Source organism: Macaca nemestrina, chromosome 16, assembly GCF_043159975.1.
Source record: "Macaca nemestrina isolate mMacNem1 chromosome 16, mMacNem.hap1, whole genome shotgun sequence".
Taxonomy (NCBI): domain Eukaryota; kingdom Metazoa; phylum Chordata; class Mammalia; order Primates; family Cercopithecidae; genus Macaca; species Macaca nemestrina.
In genome coordinates, this window is record NC_092140.1 from 97,364,513 (window position 1) to 97,389,850 (window position 25,338).

General features: G+C 38.9%; 1 protein-coding gene across 14 annotated transcripts in view; it reads right to left on the reverse strand.

The window, feature by feature from the left end:
• The window catches only part of LOC105490184 (microtubule associated scaffold protein 2), a 626,066-nt gene that overhangs the window by 486,031 nt on the left and 114,697 nt on the right, over positions 1 to 25,338 (reverse strand). For 3 of the 14 annotated variants that reach the window (XM_071081501.1, XM_071081498.1, XM_071081495.1), the window contains exon 3: positions 12,476 to 12,699. The exons of the other annotated variants lie outside the window; for them this stretch is intronic. The gene's annotated coding sequence lies outside the window, so the exon portion shown is untranslated. The remainder of the gene's footprint in view (positions 1 to 12,475; positions 12,700 to 25,338) is intronic. 14 annotated transcript variants of the gene reach the window in all.

Consider the following 25,338-nt stretch of genomic DNA (forward strand, 5'->3'; position numbering starts at 1 on the left):
TAGATTTGCCTAGTCTAGACATTTCATGTTTCAGTGGAATCATACAACATGTGACCTTCTGTGTCTGGCTTCTTTTACTCAGCATAATGTTTTCAAAGTTCATCTATGTCATAGTATGAATGAGTACCTCATTTTTTATAGCTGAATAACATTCCATTGTATGAGGATATGACATACTGTGTATGCATTTGTATTGTTTCTACTTTTGAATGTTATGAACAATACTATGAACATCTGTGTACAAGTTTTTGTGTGGATGTATGTTTTCATACTCTTGGATATATACCTAGGAGTAAAATTACTGAGTCATATGGTAACTCTGTATCTAACTTTTTGAAGAACCACCAAATTGCTTTCCAAATTCTTTGTACCATTTTATAATCCCACAAGTAATTTATGGGGGTTCTAACTTTTCCATATCCTTGCCAACATTCTTATTACCTGTCTTTTTAAATTATAGCCATCCTAGTGGGTGTGATGTGGTATTTAATTGTGGTTTTGATTTACATTTTCCTAATGGCATTGAGCATTTTATTCAGGTGTTATTGAAGCAATTTTATAATGGGTGTTTTAAAATCTTTATCAGATAGTTCTAACACTTGTCACCTCAATATCAGCATTTATTGATTGTATTTTCTCATTAGCTTTGAGATTTTCCTGGTTCTTGGTAGGACAAATGCTTCTTTATTGAAAAATGGACATTTTGCATATTATGTTATTTGTTATGAGAGGCTGACTCCTTTCAACCTGAAAATGCTCTGGCAGAAGAAAAAGGGAAGGGGGCTGCACCATCACATTACTGACAGGTGGTGTGATACGGTTTGGACGTTTTGTGCCCTCCAAATCCCATGTTGAAATGTACCCTCCAGTGTTGGAGGCGGGCCCAGTGGCAGGTGTTTGAGTCATGGGGACAGATCCCTCATGAATGGCTTGGTCCTGACCTAGCAATAATGAGTGGGTTCTCACTCTACGAGTTCACTTGGAATCTGGTTGTTAAAAATTGCCTGGCACCTCCTCTTTCTCCCTCATGCTCCCTCTGTCACCGTGTGACTCACCAGCTCCCCTTCACCTTCTGCCATGAGTGGAAGCTTCCTGAGGCCCCCACCAGAAGCAGATGCTGACATTATACTTTGTGTACGGCCTGCAGACCATGAGCCATACAAACCTCTTTCTTTATAAATTACCCAGTTTATAGCCATGCAAACAGACTAAAACAGGGCTAGAAGTCCGGGCTCCCTATATGGCCCCCACTGAACCATGGAAGGGGTGTGCGACCTCATTGCTATGGGTGATGAAGTCCTGCCTCTCCACTGGGCCTCCTCTGACACCACTGCAGCGGGGACGCTGAGGTGCCCTTGGTGCTGCCAGGCGGGTAGAAGTCCAAGCTCCTTACTCAGCCTTCCCTACCACCATCCTGGTGGGGGCAGTTGAAACCACTCATTACAATCTCAGAAGATGGGGAGCCTAGGCTCTCCATGCGACATTCACTGGCACAGGTGGAAGTGGGGGCACAGCGTTTCCGTGGTGTTCAGCTGGAGTCGAGAGGTGATCAGAGAAGTGTCCTGTCTTGCTGAACTGCTCCTTTCCTGGTCTTCTGGCTAGAGAAAGCCGGCTGTTGCTGGGGCTTTTTCCTCTGTGTCCACGGCTGTTCTGGGTTACCAACTGCTTCTGCTCCCACTCTGAGACAGGTAAGGCAAGAAGCAAGTCCAAGGACCCCCACCACTGTGTTCCTCCCCAAGTCCTGAGGTCTCCAGCTGGTCTGCCTAGAAGGAGTATTTACTTGTATTCTCAGAAGCCTAACCTCTTCCCAGAAGCAAAAGTCCAGCTTGTTTTTCCAAACAAAATTTTTTTAAAAATTTGTTGTTAAATAGTAAATACAGACATAGCTTTAAAGTGAATTATGCATTGCCTTATCCATCTGAAACACAGGCCACTGAAATGAATTTAACCTTGCTGACAAGCTCAACAATGCCAACACCCACAGCTATAGCTTTGTTGATTCCAAAAGATTCGCTTGGAGTCTGCTATGTGATGCGCACGCTTCCATTTGCTGTCATGTTAAATGGGACCTGTTGACCCAATTTTGGGAGTTCCTGTAATTGCCTGTTCTATTTTCTACTTCTCGCTCCTGTCAATGTGGCCGCCTCCAGAGAATTTCCACACCTTTTAATCTGCTTTTACCAGCGTGCAGCCTGAGAAACCAGACAGTCAAATCTTTTGGAGATATTTTTAAACAATAGTAAACAGACTAAGAATAACAGACTCTTCGCTTCATATACAAATTTTCCAACATCGATTTAGGCTGCTCCAACATCCTTTAGGCTTACTTAGTTTCCTCACCATCTTCAGTTAGCTGAAGTTGGATATAAATGATCTTAAATAGCATGCAGTGCCACCATACTTATAGATTCATTTTACGTTAATAAAGATAAATCAAGCAAGCAGTAGGCTTGTGGGAAAACAGGCAGCCCGTGCCAAGTATAGACAGCTGGGAAAACGCCCTCTGCCTAGTGGCTCTAGAAACCCACTATCCAGGGGCAGCCTGAGATCACAGATAGGCTGGGAGCTGAGGATTCCAAACTACTGTGCTAATTAAGCAGGAGGCGCAAGTTAAATTCAGATGCCTAATAAGCACTTGGACATTTTTTCTTACTTTATTACTGTTAGAGCACAGCCAACGCTGACAATTCCGGCACAAAGGGTTGTAGCACCTCTTCATCTCAGAAAAAAAAAAATGGGCTGTGCTCAGAGACCATGCCCCAGGCGTATGGTTTTTCAAGGTGCCTAGGCTAGTAATTCATTAAAGGTCCACCTTACAGTTTTGTCACTTGTCTCCTATCCCATGCCTATCACAAAATATGGAATGCTACATTCCTGAATTCCATAGCAAATAGAACCAACTCCTGGCATCACATTGCAGGGTTCACGCACATCTAGGCTTCTGAGAGAAAAGACGCGGTTCCCAAGAAAAAGTGTGAGTTTAGAATCAGCGAGTTCTAAATTCACCTCTGTGGCCTTGGCTAGTTACCTGAATACAGCCATCCCCCAGTATCCACAGGGCATTGGTTCCAGGACTCCCCATAGATACAAAAATCTGTGGGTGCTCAAGTGTCTGACATAAAATGGCACAGTATTTGCATCTAACCTGAGCACATCTTCCTGTATACTTTAAGTCCTCTCTAGATTACTAGTAATACGCAATACAATGTAAATGCTATGTAAACAGTTGTTATTCTGTATTATTTAAGAGTGACAAGAAAAAGTCTGCGCATGTTCAGTAAAGATGCAACCCTCCTTTTTTCTGAATATTTTCAATCCACAGCTGGATGAATCCATTAATGTGGAACCAAGGGATATAGAGGACCAAAATCTAATAGAATAAGGAAAGTATCCCCCACTTTACTGAGTTGTGATAAACTCTGGAGAGAACCATGGTGCAAAGGAAGCATGAGTACGCAATGAATGGAAAATGTCATCATTAATTTTTTTATGTGTAAGGAAAAGACCACCTCTTCACAAAGGGAACGGATACCAGACACTACCACCTAGTGATTAGCATCTAGGCTAATGGGTCAAAGTACTAAGTTGTTTTCTATTCTAGTGACAATCCACCCATTATCTCCACGTCCAGAGTTCTTTGTGCACTGTGATACATGTTTTGGCACATGTGGAAAAGCAGGTGCAAGCCCCAGACCATGAAAGCATTGTTGTTTCTCTAGGGCAGCCTTCTTCCCTCTGTTCCCACCGCATTTCCTTCCCACCAGCTCACCTATCTCTAGGGCAGCCTTCTTCCCTCTGTCCCTGCCACATTTCCTTCCCGCCAGCTCACCCATCTCCAGGGCAGCCTTCTTCCCTCTGTCCCCACCACACTTCCTTCCCACCAGCTCACCCATCTCTAGGGCAGCCTTCTTCCCTCTGTCCCCATCACATTTCCTTCCCACCAGCCCATCCATCCAGCCTCCCTAGGAATGCCTCCCACGCTCCCTCACTCCCTCTGTCTCCCTTTAATCCTCCAAGTTACAGTGTTTGTTTCGTTGGTATTTTGGTCTCTTCCAGCCATACACACTCCCCTGAAGTTTGGGTCTTTATTCTATATGGTTTTTACCCAGTAACCCCCTCTGCTTTCTATGCAACCCTCCTGACCTCTCATATCTCCAATTCTACAGGATACTATTCTTTTTGAAAAAGGAGGCTTTGCTGGGGAAACCCACCAAGTTTTGATGGGATGCTTCACACAAAGGTGGGAAGCCAACCTACAGTGGGGGTGGAGCAGGGAGACCAGAAGGAGCACTGGGTTGCTGCCGCCATATGGAACTGATGTGGCACCATCTACAGCCTGTGGCAGGTGAGAACCTTAACGGAGATTCCTACCCGCTGCTGGGGATGGGAGTGAGGGTGAGGGTGGGGACTGACAAAGGCTAGTGACAACCATGGCGGAAATGATCTTGTGACTGAATCAAGAAAATTCGTTCATATCTATGAGACTGGAGACTATTATTCTAAGTGAAGTAACTCAGGAACGGAAAACCAAACATCGTATGTTCTCACTGATACGTGGGAGCTAAGCTATGAGGACGCAAAGGCATAAGAATGATACAATGGACTTTAGGGACTTGTGGGGAAGAGTGGGAGGGGGGCGAGGGATAAAAGACTACAAATATGGTGCAGTGTATGCTGCTCGGGTGATGGGTGCACCAGGATCTCACAAATCACCATTGAAGAACTTACTCATGTAACCAAATACCACCTGTGTCCCCATAACTTCCGGAAAAATTTACAAAATGAAAATTCATCCATGTCTGGAGCAAAGCAAAGTGTCTAAAGTTCCCATGATGGTCCAAGCAGAAAGGGGCATGCCATGAAGGCCTGCAGTGGCCCCTCTTAGATCAGGACTGGCTCAGGCAGTCACTTCTCCCTGGTACCACGTCAAGTGGGTGCTGGAATTCTATCTGGCACGCGAGAGCGATAAAGCGTCAACCTCGACCTCCCCACAGATGACGGCAGAAAGGAACAAGGGAGACAATGGCATCTGAAGGGAGGGGGAGTGAGAAAGGATTGGCTTAGAAATGAAGCTTTCATTTGAGCAGTGAAAATCATCTCAGATATGGCCATCCATTTTCCCAGACACAGACACCTAGAAAAACATCACATATATGGGTCACACTGAACCCCTCACTTACATCGGAGACTTTATAGCAGCATCGTTAAGCTATTTATAGTGAGCAATTAAAGGGTACCTAAGTGGGCCACCACATTCCCATCTGGCTGGCTCTGGCTACTGTGGCAATATGCTGACAACAAGATAAAGGCTTTCCTTAAATGCTGTGCCACACAAAAGCTGCCTCTAGATACCTTAGAAATCTGCTTTTAGTTTGTATTTATATTTTATTTTTTAAAGTCAGTTCAATTATGCTTGGGGTACATTAACCACAATGCAAGCTGCATTATGCAAAACTTCACAGAAATCGTGCAATGCCAGGCTGGTGTTACTGTGGGCAGGTGTGGCAGGAGTACAGATGTAACATGTGGGTAAAAGACAGTGTCATAGGACAGAATGGGCAAAGTCTGTGGATCCTAGCAGACCAGACTCTGAATAGCAGCTCTGCCAATAGACATAACCCTGGGAAAACTGGTCTTGTAACTCAGTTTTCTTACCTGTAAGACCAGGATCTACTGCTGACTCCACAGTGTTCTTGCATGGGAAGTGCCTAATGAACCTTGGCACCTGGAATTGCTCAGTAAATGGTAACTGTCTGGGGGCAGTCAACAGAGCACAGGCCAAATGAGGTCATGGTTATGAAGAGAATTCTGAATGGACTCTACTCCAACCATCCCTCGAAGTGACCTTTCCAAAACAAACTCAGCCCTATACGTAAGTCTCCCATCTGGCGGCCCCACGCCTGATCATGTAGGGCTGGCCACTCCCAATCTGACCACTCCCCTCTCTCCTCACACATCCGCTTCACCAAACTGTTGCACATGTGTGTGTGCTTATGTCACACACGTTCTTGGAAGGCCACCTTTTCCATCCCACCTGTTAAAATCCTACCTCTGCTTCACAGTTCCACTTCAATGATGTTCACACACCACCACCTTCCTCCTCAGAATCTCTTAGCCCTGCCCACACCCACTCCCCATACGGGCCACTGTGAATACATTCCTGAATAAAGGAACACACCCTCCCTCCTAATTCTGCCCAGCTGCATTCGGTCAGGAACTGCCCCAGGTGCATGGACTCATGAGAGAAGAAAGTAATGGAAGGTCACAATTTTGTTTTGTTTTTAGGTAATTAATCTTGCACCATCTGTGTCATCTGTAGTGCCTTGAAATTAAGAAGTGACCCACTGGGATATTCCCTCAGACTTGTCAGCACTTATGGCGTGAGGCCAGGAAATGACTTGACTGTCATTGTCACAGTCACTGAAATACACCCAACGTGAGCCACTGAGAAATCCTTCAGCAAAGACTCTGCATTTTTCTGTGGAATTTATTTGCAAATGCCATGAATATTTGTCTGCCTTGCTGGTAAAAATGAACACACTCTGCAAATTCTTTTTTCCCCCAGAATTTTAAAAATGTAGATACATTTTAAATATACCACTCTTTTTAACAACAGAATTTAAATACCACATTGTCATCTTTTAAAATTTTACTTATACTGAGATCTATTTCTGGAGTCTCCATTCTGTTCCATTGACATATTTGTCTATCATATTGATTTTATTATAGTAGCCCTTATAGTATGTTTTAACATCTGACAAGGGAAGCCTTAACTGCCCCTTCAATATTTTTTTGGACTCAAATAAATGGTGCTGACACCTTTGGCTGTCTATTTGTAACAAAATTAATTTGGTCCTCTTACTTGCCCCATATGTAAAAATTATGCAAAGTAATTTTACTAACATACATAAAAGGAAAGGCTAGATGTCAAAAACAAACCAATAGCTCTTAAAAAGAAAATCTAGGGAGGGGACTACATGTACAACCTAGGAATGCATGGAGATCTTACCCCACAAAACATATAAACATAATACTAAAGATACATATTTGTCTATATGGAAATTTAAAACTTTTACCGACATATGATCTTTGTACCAAGCTGCTTCACTTAGTAAAGCAAATATATATGACTTCCATAACTAAAAGTATCAAATAAAGAAATTTTCTTTTTAGAAAAGGAAAAACAGTAATAATGGTGAGAGGAAATAAGATATGCATCATGAATTTTTTTTTCAAAGGTCATCCAGGCATTTGCCACTGGTGCACTTCCACACTGCAGATGGGTTATGAGGGCATGCTGCACACAGCCACTCTATCACCAGCCCTACCCTTCAACAAACGCCACCCTGCCCTGGCCAGTACCAGAAGCTCTGTCACCTGGCATCACCTACTAACAGATACTGTATCAAGTCAGATAATCATGGTGCTTGGGAAAATGCAAGACTTTAATTTTTTTTTTTTTTTTTTTTTTTGAGACAGTCTCACTCTGTCATCCAGGCTGGAGTTCAGTAGCGCAATCTTGGCTCACTGCAACCTCCACCTCCTGGGTTCTGGCAATTCTCATGCCTCAGCCTCCCAGGAAGCTGGGACTACAGGCGTGAACCACCACACCTGGCTAAATTTTATATTTTTAGTAAAGATGGGGTCTCACCATGTTGCCCAGGCTGGTCTCAAATTCCTGGCCTCAAGCGATCCACCCAGTGTGGCCTCCCAAAGTGCTGGGATTACAGGTGTGAGCCACTGCGCCCAGCCTCAAGACTTTATTGTTTTTAATTAAGAGAATGCACTCACAAAACTAGGAGGAAACTGCCTTGATATGGTAAAGATCATATATGAAAAGCCCACAGCAAACACCATACTCAGTGGTGAAAGACTAGAAAATGCTGCTGAAAGAAACTGCAAAAGACAAATAAATGAAAAAGACATCCCGTGTTCATGGATTGGAAAACTTAATATTATTAAGATGTCAATACTATCCAAAGTAATCTACAGCTTTAATGCAATCTCTATCAAAATGGCTTTCAGTGTGTAAGTCTTCTGCCTCCTTGGTTAATTTCTAAGTTTTTTTTTTTTTTTTTTGGTGTTTTGTAAATGGAATTTTCTTATTTTGAAATGTTCATTATTAGTGTAGATAAATGCAGCTGATTTTTTGTGATTATTTTGATCCTGGTACTTTGTCGAAGTTATTAGTTCTAACAATTTTTAAGTGGAGCTTTTAGGGTTTCCTAGATATAAGATCATCGCATCAACAAACAGATCATTTTACTTCCTTCTCAATTCAGATGTCTTTTAGAGGTACACCTTGTTTTACTGAGTTTTACTTTATTGCATCTCACAGATTTTGTGTTTTTTACAAATTGAAGGTTTGTGGCAACCCTGCATCAAGCAAGTCTATCGGTGCCATTTTTCTAATGGCACATGTGCTCACTTCATGTCTCCATGTCACATTTTGATAATTCTCATAATATTTCAAACTTTTTAATTATTAACATATCTGTTATGGTGATCTGTGACCAGAGATCTTTGATGTTACTATTATAACTGTTTTGGGAGCACCATGAACCATGCCCACATAAGATGACAAACTTAACTGACAAATACGTATATTATGACTGCTGCACTGACTGGTCTTTTTCCATATTTCTCCCTCTCTTTGGGCCTCCCTATTCCCTGAGACATAACAACATTGCAATTAGACCTAAATGTAAGAGCTAAAGTCTTCAAAGAAAACATAACAGAAAAGTTTCATGACACTGGATTTGGAATAATTTATTAGATGCCAAAATTACAAGCAACAAAAGTAAAAATAGGTAAATTGAACTACACCAAAAGACTTCTATGTATCAAAAATCATCATTAACATAGTGAAAGGGAAACTTATCGAATGGGAAAAAAAACATTTGCCAATCACATATGTGACAAACGGTTAACACCCAAATGCTCTTTAGGGCTCCTACAGCTCAACAACAAATAAAAACAAATAACCTGATTAAAAGTGAGCAAAGGACTTGAATACAAATTTCTCCAAAGAAGATATACAAATGGCCAACAAGAATATGAAAAGATGCTGAACAGCACTAATCATTAGGAAACTGCAAATCAAAACCATAAAATGTCACCTGATACCCATAAGGATGGCTAGTATCAAAAAACAGACAATAACAAGTGTGGGCAAGGATATGGAAAAACTGGAACCCTTGTGAACTCTTGTGAATGTAAAATACAGCAACCATTGTGGAAAACAGTATAGCAGTTCTTCAAGAAATTTAAAATAGAATTACTGCATGATCCAGAAATCCCACTTCTGGGTTGCATACATATTCAAAAGAATTGAAAGCAAAGTCCTAAAGAAATATTTATACATGCATGTTCACAGCAGCATTAGTCACAATAGCCAAAATGTAGAGGCAGTACAAGTGTCCACCAACAGATAAACAAAAGGTGGCATATCTATACAGTGGAATATCATTCAGCCTTAAAAAGGAAGGAAATCCTGGCACATTCTATAACATGGATGAACCTTTGAGGCATTATGCTAAGTGAAATAAGCCAGACACAAAAAGATCAATATTGTATGATTCTACTTACATAAGGTAATTACCTACAGCAGTCATATTCATAGAGACAGAGAGCAGAATGGTGGTGGCCAGGGGCTGGGGGAAAAACAGGGAGTTGCTGTTTATGGATATAAAGTTTCAGTTTTTCAAGATGAAAAAAAGAGTTCTAGATATTGGTTACACAATACTGTGAATTTAATTAACACTATTGAACGATACAGTCAAAAATGATTAAGATGGTAAATGTTATGTTAGGTATATTTTACCACAATTAAAACATTTTCAAAACATTAAGAGAATTGGATATTGTAACTACAAGATAGCAAGATAGGTGAAGTAATGGTAAGAAATTGTGCTGGAAACAAAGAGAAGCTGGAAACAAGCAAACCCAAAAGCATTCTAAAAGCCAGAGCCCCAAGGCAGGCCACCGGCTACCATTCGGGGTAAACTAGCTGCCCATTAAACTGGTGCCCAAACCATACACAACAGAAAAACCAATTCTTGTTGCTCAAAGTCAAAGCCTGGCTCAATGAACGGGAGAAGAGATGTATATTTTCCATCCTAAGGAGGGTCAGCCTCCCATAAAATGAGCAAAAGAATCCCTTTCTATGCAACAAAAATTGAAAAACAAGTTTCTTCTTAAGTTGGAAAAAAATTTAAACATTTATGTTCTCCTACATACACGTTCCCTTTTATACCTTACATATGAAATATACTGGATATGGTAAAAGAAAAAATGAGGCTCAGAGATGTTAAGCAACTTCCAAGATCTACAAATTGGTAGCCCTCCCAGGACAACCTTAAGTTTAAAGGCGGACCCACTGGACACCCAACAGGGGAGTAGGGAGGACCACCAACCTGTACTTGAGATCTGAACTGAGCTTGTAAGACCAGGGAGAGTGGACGCCTGTTACAGTGTATACAGCCAGATGCGGGCCCAAGACATGCTGTTTCCTTTCCCCACCCCTGGTCCCCCGCAGCTACATACATACCTGTGAAACAAGCAATGCAAACATTACCATACATTATAACTCCACCACGGCGCTCTGGAATATGTTACCAACACGGTTATTAAGCCTCCTGTAATATTTCAAGATTGCAAGCAGCTATTTTATGACAGGGTAGAAATAACCTATATTGGAATAAGGGGGGAAAACCTTAGAAATCAACAAGACTAATTTTCTAAGTAATAGAGGAATCTCACCCACAGAACTTCAGACAGGTAGACGCCTGCCATCTGCTTGCATATTTCTAATTGCAAAGAATGTCGCTGCCTAGCAAGATAGTCCAGTCTATTTTGGAGCAGCCGTAAAGAGTTATAAAGCTCCTTCTTATACAGAACCAATAAATGCCTCCCTGTAACTTCTACCTGTGGGCCTGAGCCTTATTTTCTCAAAATTGAGAGACTATTTAAAATTATGTAGGTGATGTAGGATCATTTGAAAACACTTCTATGGACCACCTGAGGTAATATTATTTGCTTGGAGGAATACAGAAGTCACACAAGTGAGAAAATAGCTGGTTAGTGAGCACGTGGGCACAAAGTTCCTATCCTGAATGACTTCAGATTTAGGAGGTCAGATTAACAGCAAAATTATTTTGCTAGTGAAACATAGCTAAATCGTGTTCAGTAATTTTTGATTGCACAAATATGCTAGCACTGAAAACAATCTGTCATCTTTGAATAAGAAAAAGATGACCCGTGAATTTTGGTTTGAATTTCTAAAGAAAATTTCCTTCAAAGCATAAACAACATACTTAAAACCAATTACAGTCTCAACCAAGCTACTGAAATTGACAACTACAAAAAAATAACCATGTGACCAGACATCCTATATATTAAAAAGTTTTAATGGGCTCTATTTCTAAAAGCATCCTCAAATCTTTATCAAAGAAGGAGTAGTATACACACAATTATTTATTTTCCCTTCGAGGAAAGGCATGAAAATTAAAATAAGACCAAAAAATGACTTATATTTTCCTTAAGTGTAACATTTCAAATGTGAATTCACTAGCACTGGGTAAGACCTGAGAAGTGTTGGAGATGCAAGTGCTACAGTTAGATTCTTTACATACTGAGTGGGCTGAAGTCAATACCTATAATTAGGAAGCTGCTTTGGGTCCAAAAGAGGAGCTCACTTATAATTTGTTCCCATTAACAGCAGTAAGCATTTTTTTTTTTTTTTTTTTTTTGCAAAAACCAAAAGATCTCATGTGGCTTTGGTAGACACTTTGAGGACCCCTTGTCTAAATGAATATGTCATTCACAAACATATTGAGGTATTAATACAAAGAAGTTAATCTCTCAAAAGTATAAAATTCAATTTAAATGTTTTCTCAAGCATTATTCTTTTCTAAAATAAACACTCACTCACGCATTCCAAAGCAATGGTCCAGCCCCTAATCTTTAATTCAGTTCCAGGTTGCACAGCCATCACAAAGCACCTACTAAGCACCAGACCTTTGAAAGCATCCCCTGCTTTCAAGAAGCACATACTCTTTCTAGCTGCAGTTCTTAACAGCCAAAACATAAAAGCCCAGGAAAACTGTAATTAGCAAATTCAAGGCTCAAATTGAGGCAGTCAGATAAAGTAATATAAAATCTTATGTAAGCCACAGTAAAGAGTGAACTCAATCACAATAAAGAGTACAGTTAAATAAACATATTCCTTCATTATTATTTATTTAGAGATGTATATAGGCAGCATCAAAGGCAATTCAATATCCCCATAAGCTGAGAATTCACTGCAAAGACCCCAAGTATATTTCTTACCATCCTAGAGCCTTCAGTTAATTTTGTTTCCCCAAATAGTTGCTCACAATCTAGTCACATAGACTTTCTTTCTATCTCAAAAGAAGCCTGTTCCTTTGGCTGTATCAACATCTCACACACACAAAATCAAGCTAGCCATACTTACCCAAGTCCATGCCAGTCGGACATTTGATCCACGGCTTCACCCTGGAGCCTGTTAAACATGCAGACTTCAGGCTCCGCCCCAGACTTGATTAATCAGAATCTGCATTTTAATCTCAAGCTCTCCACTTGAGTTCCAAGCATCTTCAAGTCTGAGCAGCAGTGCTTTCGACCAGTAGGTCTCAAAGGGCGGTCCTAGAACCAGCAGCATCAGCAGCACCTGGGAACCTGTTGGAAATGCACATTCTTGAACCCTCCACTACTGAATTTAAAACTCCTGAGGTGGAGCCCAGCGATCCGCACTTTAACAAGACCTCCAGGTGATTCTGATGTACTCTAAAGCTTTGGAGAACCAGTGCTTCAGACAGGGGTTAACAAATTTTTTCTGTGAAGGACCAGATAGTAAATTTAGGCTTTTGGGACCCTGAGTCTCTGCGGCAACTTGCCACCGTATTATGAAAGCAGCATGGACGATATGCACTGTATTATGAAAGTAGCATGGACAATATGCAAACAAAGGAGCTTGACTGTGTTCCCATAAAACTTTACTATGGACACTGAAATTTGAATTGTATATTATTTTCATATGTTCTGAAATATTATGCTTTTGTTTTTTTTCAACCATTTAAAAATGTAAAACCATTCTCAGCTAACGGCCCACATATAAACAAGTGAGGAGCCGAACTGGTCCGCTGGCTGTAGTTTGCCAACCGCTGCTTTGGCCCAGGATACTTTTTTCCCAGTTCCTACAGATCTTCTTTTTTGGCAAGTCAGAGTCCTTAACATCACTGTATATGATCCATGTAAGTCAGAGAGCTAGGCAACCTTGTGTCTCAGCAAGACAGTAATGTTTAAAACACATTCTACAATGTTGTGAAAACAATCCTATAGAAGAAGGCATGCCAATCCCGCATACTAATAATACCTACGAAATAAAGTGAGAGTCGGTTGAGAACACATAATAATACCTGCCAGTTTTCCAGAAACTTAATTCTAAGTGTCTGGGGGCATTGGGAGCAAATGGAAGAATTCAAAGGATTCTGTGATCTGGGTCCAGCCCATCTTTCCAATCTTACTTTCTCTACCTACTACATCTTCCTGTGCTCCAACTGAATGCAGCCTCTCTCTCTCTCTGCCCAGATCACAGTCTGGGCATTCCTACAGACACCCCCTCATCCCTTTCTCCATGAAGGACACCTGTTCCTTCAGCCCCTAAGTCCAAATCCTACTCATTCCTTAATGTACAAATCCAGTTCCTCCATGAAGCATTCCCAATCTCCCAGCTAAAATTAATCCTGGTATTTCAACTTCAGTAGATCAGAAGGAAGAAGGAATGGCATGGGTGTTTGCGGGAGATGGCTTGATCAGCATCATATGTATACATTAGATATAGCCAATAGCAGCAACGACTGTGTAGCATCCTCCTAGAGGTTCCTATGATCTTCCTTTAGGCAGATCATCATTGACAGAACCAAAAATTATTTCCGTTTTTCAGAGGATGCCTTAAAAAATAATTAGTAATTTTCTCAAACAATGTGAAATTCAGATATTATCACTTAGGTGGACTGGCATTTACAAAAATTCAGCAACAGTTTTTTTTTTTCTTTTTGTGGAGACAGAGTCTCACTATGTTGCCCAGGCTGGTCTTGAACTCTTGGCCTCGAGCAATCCTCCCACCTTAGCCTTTCAAAGTGCCAAGACAGATAGATGTGATTATCATATTCGATGCTTTATTTGCACAGTTTTTTGTATCCCTTACTAGACTATAAGCTCCTTGAGGGCAGGAATAACTTCCTCATATACTTGAGTATATTTAGTCCCCTACCAGAGGGACATCAGAGTTACATATTTTCTGAAATAATTTAAATTTAGTTTAAAATAATGTAAAAATAATTACAGAAATAGCAGCAGCAGCTACCCATGATTGGGTCCTTAGTGCCTCATACAGTATATACAGTAATCTCCTACCTCACAGTAAAACTTCCTTTAAGGTAGGAATTCTTTGCCTATTTCCAGAGGATGACATTGAGTGTATGAGGTGGCCCAGGCCAGTGGTTCTCACGGTTCAGTCCCCAGATGAGTGAGATCAGCATCACCCGGAAACTTGTTGGAAATGTGAATTCATAGGCTCCCATTCATTCAAGTACTTCTTTTTACACAGGAAGGGATACTAAACTTGGTAGGCCACAATATTTATGTAAAAATGCAGATAGGCAATTCTTTGTTGCAGTTTCTTTCTAGAGACTATCTTCTTCCACAAAAACTTTCTGAAAGTTTCTGCATTAATGAAATGCTTACTTATCAGCCACTCAACCAAACCACTGGGAGCATGATGACTAGAGAGACGCTGACAGTGTTTGGGAAATCCAGCTACTTTCATCAGTCCAAATGAGCACGGACTTTACAAAGACTTTTTCATTATCTCAGATTACAGTGATAAGATGAAACAGCAATAATATATAGAAACCAAAAAGTTAAGACATCAAGATCCCAGCAGTTGAAGTATTTATTCCAACTTGTATCAACTGAGAAGCCATTATTTGGTAGAGCAGAAGTATTTTCTAGGTCCTACTTAGAAAAAAAGAAAGCGCATAAGGCTATCTTAGCGTCATGGAACTATACACACACACAAACACACACACACACAAAGTGTAAAGTTAAGGGTAAAATTATAGGATTGAATATCAAGAAGTATTTCCCCAAAAAAGAGGTCTATCAAACCCAAATACAACTGCCTTCATCTAGTCACACATGTATTCACCAGATCTATTTTGCAACTTTACTACAAAGTATTTCGTGCATATTCACCAGATCTATTTTGTTTACCATTGCCACAATGAGACTCAACTATCTTATGCAGACCAAAAGAGGCTGAGAGAAAAAAACAAGAACTTATTTCTAAAAGAGATTTTACTGTGTTTTATTATTCTCTTCCTCCTTGCCATGCATTTTCTTTCATAGTTGTTGCATGTGTGTTTTAAGTTAACATTAAGCATTACCTTAAAGCCAATGTTCACCAGAAATGTGAAAAATAAAACATGTCCATCTTCATGGGCTCTCGAACATCTTAATTCATCTTGAGACCCACTTTGCTAAGTCCATAAGCAAATTCTATATTTTCTCAACAAAGTCATGTCAGTGAATATTTAGGATGCATGAGAAACAGTCATTCGTGAGAGGGATATACAGAATCCAGGCCCACTGAGAAGCAGAAATTCAGTAAGAGGAGGTAAATGTTACAGAAGTTAGAGTAGCCTGAAATGTTCTAAACACAAGAGGGAACTTGAGCAGCCTGATCTATGAAATCATGTGTGTCGTGTGGTAGGGCTGATTCAAACGGGCATGGGACTCTTTTCAGTTGCTTTATATAATTAAATCACCTAACCCATGAGCAGACAGCAATAGGAAAACTATATAATGTTTAAACTCATGAGCTGGTTGCCTGGAGAGAACTTAAGGGGAAAAAAATTCTCTATATGAACAGAATGGTTCAAGCAGTCTTCATTACGTTGTACATGTAAAATGCATGTGTAATAACTGATAATTAATTAAAATAAATAAAAACATTCCTCAGTGCAGCATATTTCAAACTTAGTCATATTACCAATCTCTATAAGCATGAATAATCATGGGCAGATGGAACGCCATTATAATTACAGTGATTCTGTTTGCTTTCATTTTACAGAAAGCCCTGAGGAATACATCTGGAAGAACTCTGACAAATCTGATTGAAAAGGGAACTTATTCTATCCTGGGGGCACTTCTTACTTGCTACAACTGGACTATAATGTTTGTAAACTGTGGCTAATGTGAACACCCGCCTCACAGGTATGCTGTAAGCATCATATACAAGATGTGAATGGTGCTCTGCAAATGCTAAAGCTCTCTACAAAGGAGAGTGATTTCTACATGGGAATAGTTCACATCAAATGAATGAAGGGCAAGAGTTAAAAACTGGTGATTGGTCAGGTGTGGTAGCTCCACCTGGAATCCAAGCAGTTTGGGAGGCCAAGGCAGGAGGATCACTTGAGGCCAGGAATTGAAGACCAGCCTGGGCAGCACAGTGAGACTGCATCTCCACAATAAGAAAAAAAAACCCTGTTGCCTAATTTTTGTGAATGCCAGTTCATCTAAGCTAAGTGACAATAGTTGAATTTCAAATTGTTTGAGAAAATTACTAATTATTCTTTAAAGCAACCTCTGAAAAACAACTTTTGTTCTATCAATGTTGATCTGCCTAAAGGAAGATCATAGGAACCCTAGATGATGTTACACAATAGTTGTTGTTATTGGGCATATCTGATGAGCATGTATGATGCTGATCAGGCCAACTCCCTCCAACACCTAGGCCATGACTTTTTCCTTATGATCTACCGAAAAGTTACATTTGTGAATTACCTCAGCTTCCAAAAGTCCTATTCCCGTGCACCCCTCAATCCTACTTCTTAGCAGGAACTCACGTGTGTGTATATGCATGCACACACACACACACACACACACACACACACATACACACAGACAGCGAGAAAAGAGACACCAGGAAAAGTAAAAGCACCATTGGAAATTCTTGCTAGACTGGCAAATTTAAAGTACCTTCTACATGCTAGTTACTTCTAGCTTTCTGAGTCTTCCAATTAACAAAATGTCAGTAACAGAACTTTTTCCTACAGTGTATACTTATAGATCACCATTGTTATATTAAACTATATAACCGTGAAGTTTAAAAGATGACAACACTGCTACACAAGTTTCTTTTTACATATCTACAGCTGTGTGCTAAATGCACTACTGAATACATCATCAGCCATGGGGTAAAGCTGTCTTTCAGAGTCCTAAAAGACCAGTACATATATTTTTAAAAGAGTACCTATCAGAAAACTCTTCTGGACATTGCCTTAGGCAACGAAATCACAATTAAAACCTCAAATGCAAATACAACAAAAACAAAATAGAAAAATGGGATTTAAATTATAAAGTTTCTGAATAGCAAAAGGAAATCATCAACAGAATGAAGAGACAACCTATGGAGTAAGTAAAAATATTTACAAACTATGCATTCAAATCCAGAATCAATAAGGAACTCAAACAACTCAACAACAAGAAGAAAACACAACTCCTTTAAAAAGTGGGCAAAGGATATGAGCATTTTTCAAAAGAATACACACAAATGGCCAACAAATATCTGAAAAAATGGTGGACATCACTAATCATCAGAAATGCAAATTAAAACCACACTGAGGTATCTTACACCAGTCAGATGTTATTAAAATGTCAAAAAAATAACAGATGTTGGCAAGGATGTGGAGAAAGGGGAATACTTACACACTGCCAGTGGGAATGTAAATCAGTACGACCTCTGTGGAAAACAGTATGGAGATTTCTCAAAGAACTAAAAATAGAACTACCTACTGGTATCTACCCAAATACTCTACACTACTGGGTAGAAACCCAAAGGAAAAAAGAAATCATTATATCGAAAAGATACCTTCCCTCGTATGTTTATTATAGCACTATTCACAATAGCAAAGATATGGAATCAACCTAAGTGTCCATCAGCAGGCGACTGGATAAAGAAAATGTGGTATATATACACAATGGAATACTACTCATCCATAAAAAACAACGAATCATGTCTTTTACAACACGGATGGAACTCGAAGCCATTTTCTTAAGTGAAATAATTCAGAAACATAAAAGTCAAATACTGCATTTCTCACTTACAAGTCAGAGCTAAATAATGTGTATGCATGGACACAGAGTGTGGAATGATAGACACTGGAGACTCAGAAGGGTTTTAAGGGTGGGAGGGGGTGAGGAATAAGAAGTTACTTAATGGGTTCAATGTACATTATTCAGGTGATGGCTGCACTAAAAGCCCAGGCTTCACCACTACGCAGTATGTCCATGCAACAAAACTGCACTTGTGCCCCTGAATACAAATTTTTTAAAAGACAGGAAAAGAGAAAAAGGATGTACCTATCATGAATGGTGTTTATAGTAAATACAGGGCTAGTCTGGACTTCGATGACAAGCTGTGTGATTTAGCCTGTTCAGACCACTCCCACAGCCCAAGGATGAGTTCCAGTTTTCAAACACAAAAAGAGAAACTAAGTAATCACAAGTTTTAATTTACAAAACACAGATACTTAGTAAATATTGTGGCATAAATAAGCAATGTTACATTAACATAAGAAAGAGCAAGAGAGCTAACAACTCAGAAGTAAATGTCATTATATACAAGATGACAAAGGATTCATCACAAAGAATGGGAAACATTTAACAAATGGTTGGGACTTACTAGCTAGCCATCTGTAATATCTATATCTAAAATTTAGACAACCCATTTGAAGCACCTAGAAGTTAGCCTGACACCATTTTATATTTAAATATATAAAATAAAAGCATAGAAAAAAATAAAACAGAATTGAAAATTTATACGCTTAGGAAAATCAGACCTGATATTCAATATATCAGTCAGGGGACTATAGTTTACATTGATCTGTCATACTTTCAGAATAGCTAGAAGGCGATAATTCAAATGTTCCCAGCATAAAGAAAAGATAAATATTTAAGGTGATAGATATCCCAATTACCCTGATTTGATTATATGAATGTATCAAATTGTATCAAAGTATCCCATGTACCCCCAAAATACGTATATTATGTATTAAAAAAAGAAAATTTCTGTCTCTAGAGTAACATTTTCTATGCTTAGAAATTGTAAAAGAAAAGAACCATACATTTGCCTGCATAAAAATCTAACACCAACACACTGAAAAAAAAAAAAAAAAAAAAAAAAAAGCAAACAAAAGACTAGGAAAAAATATTTTTAACAAGTATGATTGTTTTATTTTTGTTAAGTAAATTTATTTTTTAAAAAGAAGCATTAAGAGGTAAGCAAGTAATGGATAAAAGTACTCCTGAGCATCCCCTAGAATAGCTCCTCAATGTGGCCTTCCCCGCCCTCCAGAGCCCAGGCCCGCTGTGCCTTCCAGCCACCCCTCCAGCTTCCTCCCTATGCATCCAATGCTCTTGCCATGTTGAACTGCTTACAATCTCCAGGTGAGTCAAAGCTCGAAGCCCTGGCTCATTGTGTTTTCACTCAGCTGGAATGGACAACTCTTCATTCTTCCACCTGAAAATTCATCTTTCACAGCAGCTCAAGTCTCACTTCTCTACCAGGACCCTGCGATGACCACCTCTGTCACCCCATCGCCTGCCCTGTCCAACACTGTCCAGAAACACTTGCTGCAATGATGGAAATGTTCTGTAAAAGTGTTGTCTAACACGTCACCCCTAGTCACGTGTGGCTATTTAGCACTTGAAATGTAGCTACTGTGACTAAGAAACTGAGCTGTTTATTTAATTTTCATTTAATTACCATCTGTGGCTAAGGACTACCAGGTTAGACAGCACAGTAATCCCGATGGAGTTCACTAACTTTGTCTTATTTTTCCTGGTATCACCATCACTAGCCCAATGCCAGATACATGAGCAGAAACTCAGTAAATGTTTATCCAATGAATAATTTAAGGTGCTAATTATGAACCAAAGACTACGCTGGACACATTACATATATTACCTAACTAGCTCTAAAAATAGCAATATGAAATAAGCACTATTATAATCCTTAGCTTTCTGATGAGGAACTTAAGGAACTAAGCAACTGCCCCAGATCACATTCTTAAGAATGTGTGAGAAGGGATACTAAGCACAATGCCAGAGGAATGTCAGCTTGAGGGACTGTATTCTTTTAACTACATTTTCAAGCTTTTTGTGTTAAGGATATGGTAACCTTCTAACTCACATTTTTTCTTAGTATTAATATATTGTTTCATAAATTTTTATTAAAATATACATACAGAAAAGTGATTAAATAATTAAACGAATGAACACAAAGTACACATCTTAATGAAACTACCACTGGAATCAGGAAATAGCACATTACCAGCACCCCGGCAGCCTCCTGTGTGCTCTCACACCTTCCCTCCTCCCTGCTGCCCTCCCTACAGATAATGGCAATCCTCACCTTTAACACACCGGAGTTGTTCTGCCTGTTTCTGACCTTGATAAAAACTGAAATCATATACTACATTACTCTTTTGTGTCCAGCTTCATTCACTCAACAGTGAGATGTATCTATGTCACCGTGTAACAACAGCTCTACTGATTGCTGTATAGGATTCCATTGTAAGAATACACCACAGGTCTATGTCACTGTGTAACAACAGCTCTACTGATTGCTGTATAGGATTCCATTGTAAGAATACACCACAGGTCTATGTCACTGTGTAACAACAGCTCTACTGATTGCTGTATAGGATTCCATTGTAAGAATACACCACAGGCTGCCGATCTGTTCTCTTACTGAAGGACATCTGGGATGTTTCCAGTTTGGAGCTGTTAGGAATATTGGTGCCATGAACATTCTTGCACATGTCTTTTGATGCGAATATGTGCCATATTTGTTAGTTATATTCCTAAAAATGTAATTACTAGTCTATAAGGCATGCAAATAATCAGCATTTAACTAACAGTTTTACAAACTGGTGTACAAATACACATTCCATCCATAGAGTATGAGTTACAATATTCTCCAATATTGTCAATATTGCTACTTTCATCTTTTTAATTCTAGTAATTCTTGGGGGAGCGGCAGGGTGCTGGTATCTCATTGTGGTGTCGTTGCATTTCCCTGATGACTAATGAGGTTGAGCATCTTTATATTTATTTATTGGCCACTTGGATATCCTCTTTTGTGAAGTGCATGTCAAGTATTTTGCTGATATTTCTATTGAGTTGCTTGTTATTGTTTTAAGTGAGTTACTTAAACATTATGGATGTAAGATCTTTGTTACTTTCATGTCTTACAAATACCTTCTCTCAATATTTTGCCATTTCATACTCAGTGATGTTTTCCTGATAAACAGAATTCCTCACTTTAATGGAGTCCAATATTTTCCGATGAGATTGATGTTCATGAGTTTTTATACTATACAATGAAATGCGTCAACATTTGAAAGATGAAAGATCAGCATAACTCAGTGAATGAGTATTTTACAAATGACCAAAGCATAGTGTTAGAAAACCATGCACTAGTAAAAAATAATTTAAAGGGCAAGATAGCCCAATGAATTTTAATGTAATATCGCATTAAAAGCTCATCAAGATGATTCCAGATTCTACTTCGCAAGTAAGTTTAAGAAACTACCACTTGCCAAGTTTGATGTACCAAAGAATATTCACAATGATTGAAGAAGCTATTAAAATAGTCCTCTTCTAACTACACACCTTTGTGAAGCTCATTTTCTTCACAGACGTCAACCAAAATAACATATCAAAACAGAAATGTTGTCTTCTATTGCTTATCTTCTGTTAAGCTAAACATTCACAAAACTTTCAAAAATATTTAAAAGTATAAAATATTAAAATTTTAAGACAAATTTTGCAAAATTTGCAAAAATATAAAAAGATATTTTTAAGTTTTTGCTTAGAAAATAGATATTAACATGAGCATGTCTGGATTTGTTATTGTTTTAAATATTTATGTACTATATTTCATAAATGTTTTTAAATTCCTAACAAATTTCTGTAGTGTATTATCCATATATATTAGTGTATATATAAACACATATATATACAGTAAGTGTATGCAGAATATATGCAAATACAGTAAATATATACAGAATATACCGATATTAATGAATACAGTCAATATAAATATAACCCACATAAACAAAAGATCTTTGCAGTCCTCAAAAATGTTTAAGAGTGTATAGAGGACCTAAGACCAAAAAGTTGGAGAATTATTGGTATAGCTGTTCTAACAATGACTGAAAGGGAGGTGTTAAGATCTCCAACTATGATTATGAATTTTTTTAGTTCTTTTATTTTTTTTGCTTTGTAGTAATCTATTAGTTACCTATATATTTAGTATAGCTATCATTTCCTCTTTATGTCCAGTCATGATTCTTGCCTCAAAGCCTAACTTAGATGATAACAGTATAGTGACCCTAGCTTTCCTTGGCTTCGTGTTTTTATGGTACATGTTTTCATACATTATCTGTTCAAACATTACTTCTCTCTCTCCTTCCAGCCTCCATCCCCCCCTCATTTTCTGGAATTCTAAATACACTTACCTCAGATCTTTTTACCATATCCCATGTGTCTATCATGCTTTGTTTGACACAGTTTTCTAATTCCTTTTTATGCCCATGCTTTAGCTGGACATTAATCTATTTTCTAGTTCACTATTTCCTTCTTTACCTATATCTAATCTGTACTTAAACGCACTATTGAGCTCTCAATTTGTTAATTTTTTATATACAGATATTTATACTCTTACAGTTTCCAGTTCTACTCTCTTATAGCTCTATTTCTAGTCCAATTCTCCATCTTATTTAATTGCCTGAATAGAGCCGTCAAAGTTATCTTAAAGTCTGGGTTTGGTAACTCCAATAACAGGGTAACCTCCGACCCACTAAATAGTTACTTCCCATGCCCCTTCTCCCCACAACCCCTGGTAACCACCAATTCGCTGTCTGTATGGATTTACCTATTTTGTATATTTCATATAAATGGAATTATACAATATGTGACCTTTTATGTCTGGCTTCTTTCACTTAGCATCTTTTTCAGGTTAAGCCACACTGTAGCATGTATCAGTACCTGATTCCTTTTTATGGCTAATAATATTCCATCACATGTACACACCACAGTTCACTTATCCCTTTTTCTGTTGATGAACATTTGGGTTGTTTCCCCCTTTTAGCTGTGGTTAAGCACTGCTGTGAACATGAGTGCACAAACATAGGTTTTTGTGTTATTTTGGCTTATTAATATGGTTTGGCTGTGTCCTCACCCAAATCTCATCTTGAATTGTAGCTCCCATAATTCCCCACATGTCATGGGAGGGAACCAGTGGGAGGTAACTGAATCATGGCGGCAGGTCTTTTTTTTTTTTTTTTTTTTTTTTTTGAGACGGAGTCTCGCTCTGTCGCCCAGGCTGGAGTGAAGTGACCGGATCTCAGCTCACTGCAAGCTCTGCCCGCCGGGTTCACGCCATTCTCCTGCCTCAGCCTCCCGAGTAGCTGGGACTACAGTTGCCTACCACCACGCCTGGCTAGTTTTTTTTTTTTGTTTTTTTTTTTGTATTTTTTAGTAGAGACGGGGTTTCACTGGGTTAGCCAGGATGGTCTCGATCTCCTGACCTCGTGATCCGCCCGTCTCGGCCTCCCAAAGTGCTGGGATTACAGGCTTGAGCCACCACGCCCGGCCTGCGGCAGGTCTTTCAACTGTGTTCTCATGATAGTGAATAAGTCTCACGAGATCTGATGGTTTTATAAAGGAGAGTTCCCCTGCACAAGCTCTCTCTTGCCTGCCGCCACGTAAGACATGACTTAGCTCCTCCTTCACCTTCCACCATAATTGTGAAGCCTCCCCAGCCAAGGAAACTGTGAATCCATTAACCTCTTTCCTTTATGTATTACCCAGTGTTGAGTATGTCTTTGTTAGCAGCATGAAAATGGACTAAGACACTTACATTCTCTTGGTGGTGGTTGTTTTTTTTTTTTTTTCACCTTTCCTAGTATTTCTCAGCAGGTGAATTGGTTTGCAACAAACCAGTCCACCATCTCCAGAAGTAAAACTAAAATTTAAATTTTATTTGGAAAAACTGCAACATCAAAAAATGGATTCTGAACTAATAACTAATGAAAGATAATTTGGGGGCATAAAGCAAACACTCAATGTTAAGTAGTATGGCAAACATTTGGAAACCGTTTTGTTGATGTTTCTTAACTATTACTCAAACTTTCCTTAGGCCTAAATACAGAAACAATTAGTATTGTAAAAAGCAATTCAGCCCCAGAGACATATGCTACACAAATTAAAACATGAAAATTCCCTTTTACACACAAAATATAAACAAACAGTCTTGAGTATTTAGTCTTTTATTTCTCCAGTTAAAAATGCCTAGTTTTTAGCTATCTGTTGCTTCCACACTAAAAAAGTTCTGCAGTGGCCATAAAGATACTGGCTTTTAAAAGTTAGCATCTGACAGGAAAGATATAATGTTTCAATACAAGGAAGAGCAGTTGGGCAAAAGCAACCCAAATTTCCCGCCTGAAAGAGAAAACTGAGCTTAAGAACTATGAAAGCTCCATGTAAAAAGCGAAACACTGTAAAGTCTGAGAGGAAACTGAAATGGAAATACAAAAATAGACTTGCTCGACAAAGAAGAGAAAGGTGGTTACAGCGTTGTATCAGATTCCTTTGGTTAATTCCTGAAAAGTCTAGAAATGTGAAGCAGAATGAAGAAATTACAAGTGTAGAAACCTGATTGCACAGTCCACCTACTATCACATACCTATGCTATTGAAATAAGGGCAGAGAGTTCATTTGAAAAGCACAGTATTAAACGATGTTCACTTTTATGGATGCTGCTTTTAAAGTAAATACAACTATCTCATATGCCTTTCAATGTCTTAAATTCAAAGTCTTAGTACATCCGAAGCACTTAACTCACTGGCTTAGTCTTTAGTAAGGAAGGTGACTGGTAGAGTTAAAGTAAAACATTTGTCCTTTTTGTGCCTGTGTGAATCTCAATTTCTCCAATAATAAGTTCCTTTCTATTTCTGAAACTAAAAGATCCCATACAGAGAATTTGGGGGAATCCCATAGTTGGGTACCACCATATGTTAGTAAGCAAGAAAACTTAGGCAAAATTATTTTTAATATAAAATGTTTCCTCCAGACTATAACCTCTAAAAAATCTAACCTTCTTTGCAATATATATCCACTACTGATTTTAAAGAGGGCAAGAAAACATTCTTATCATTCTGATTAACACAACAATAATCAGAAGGC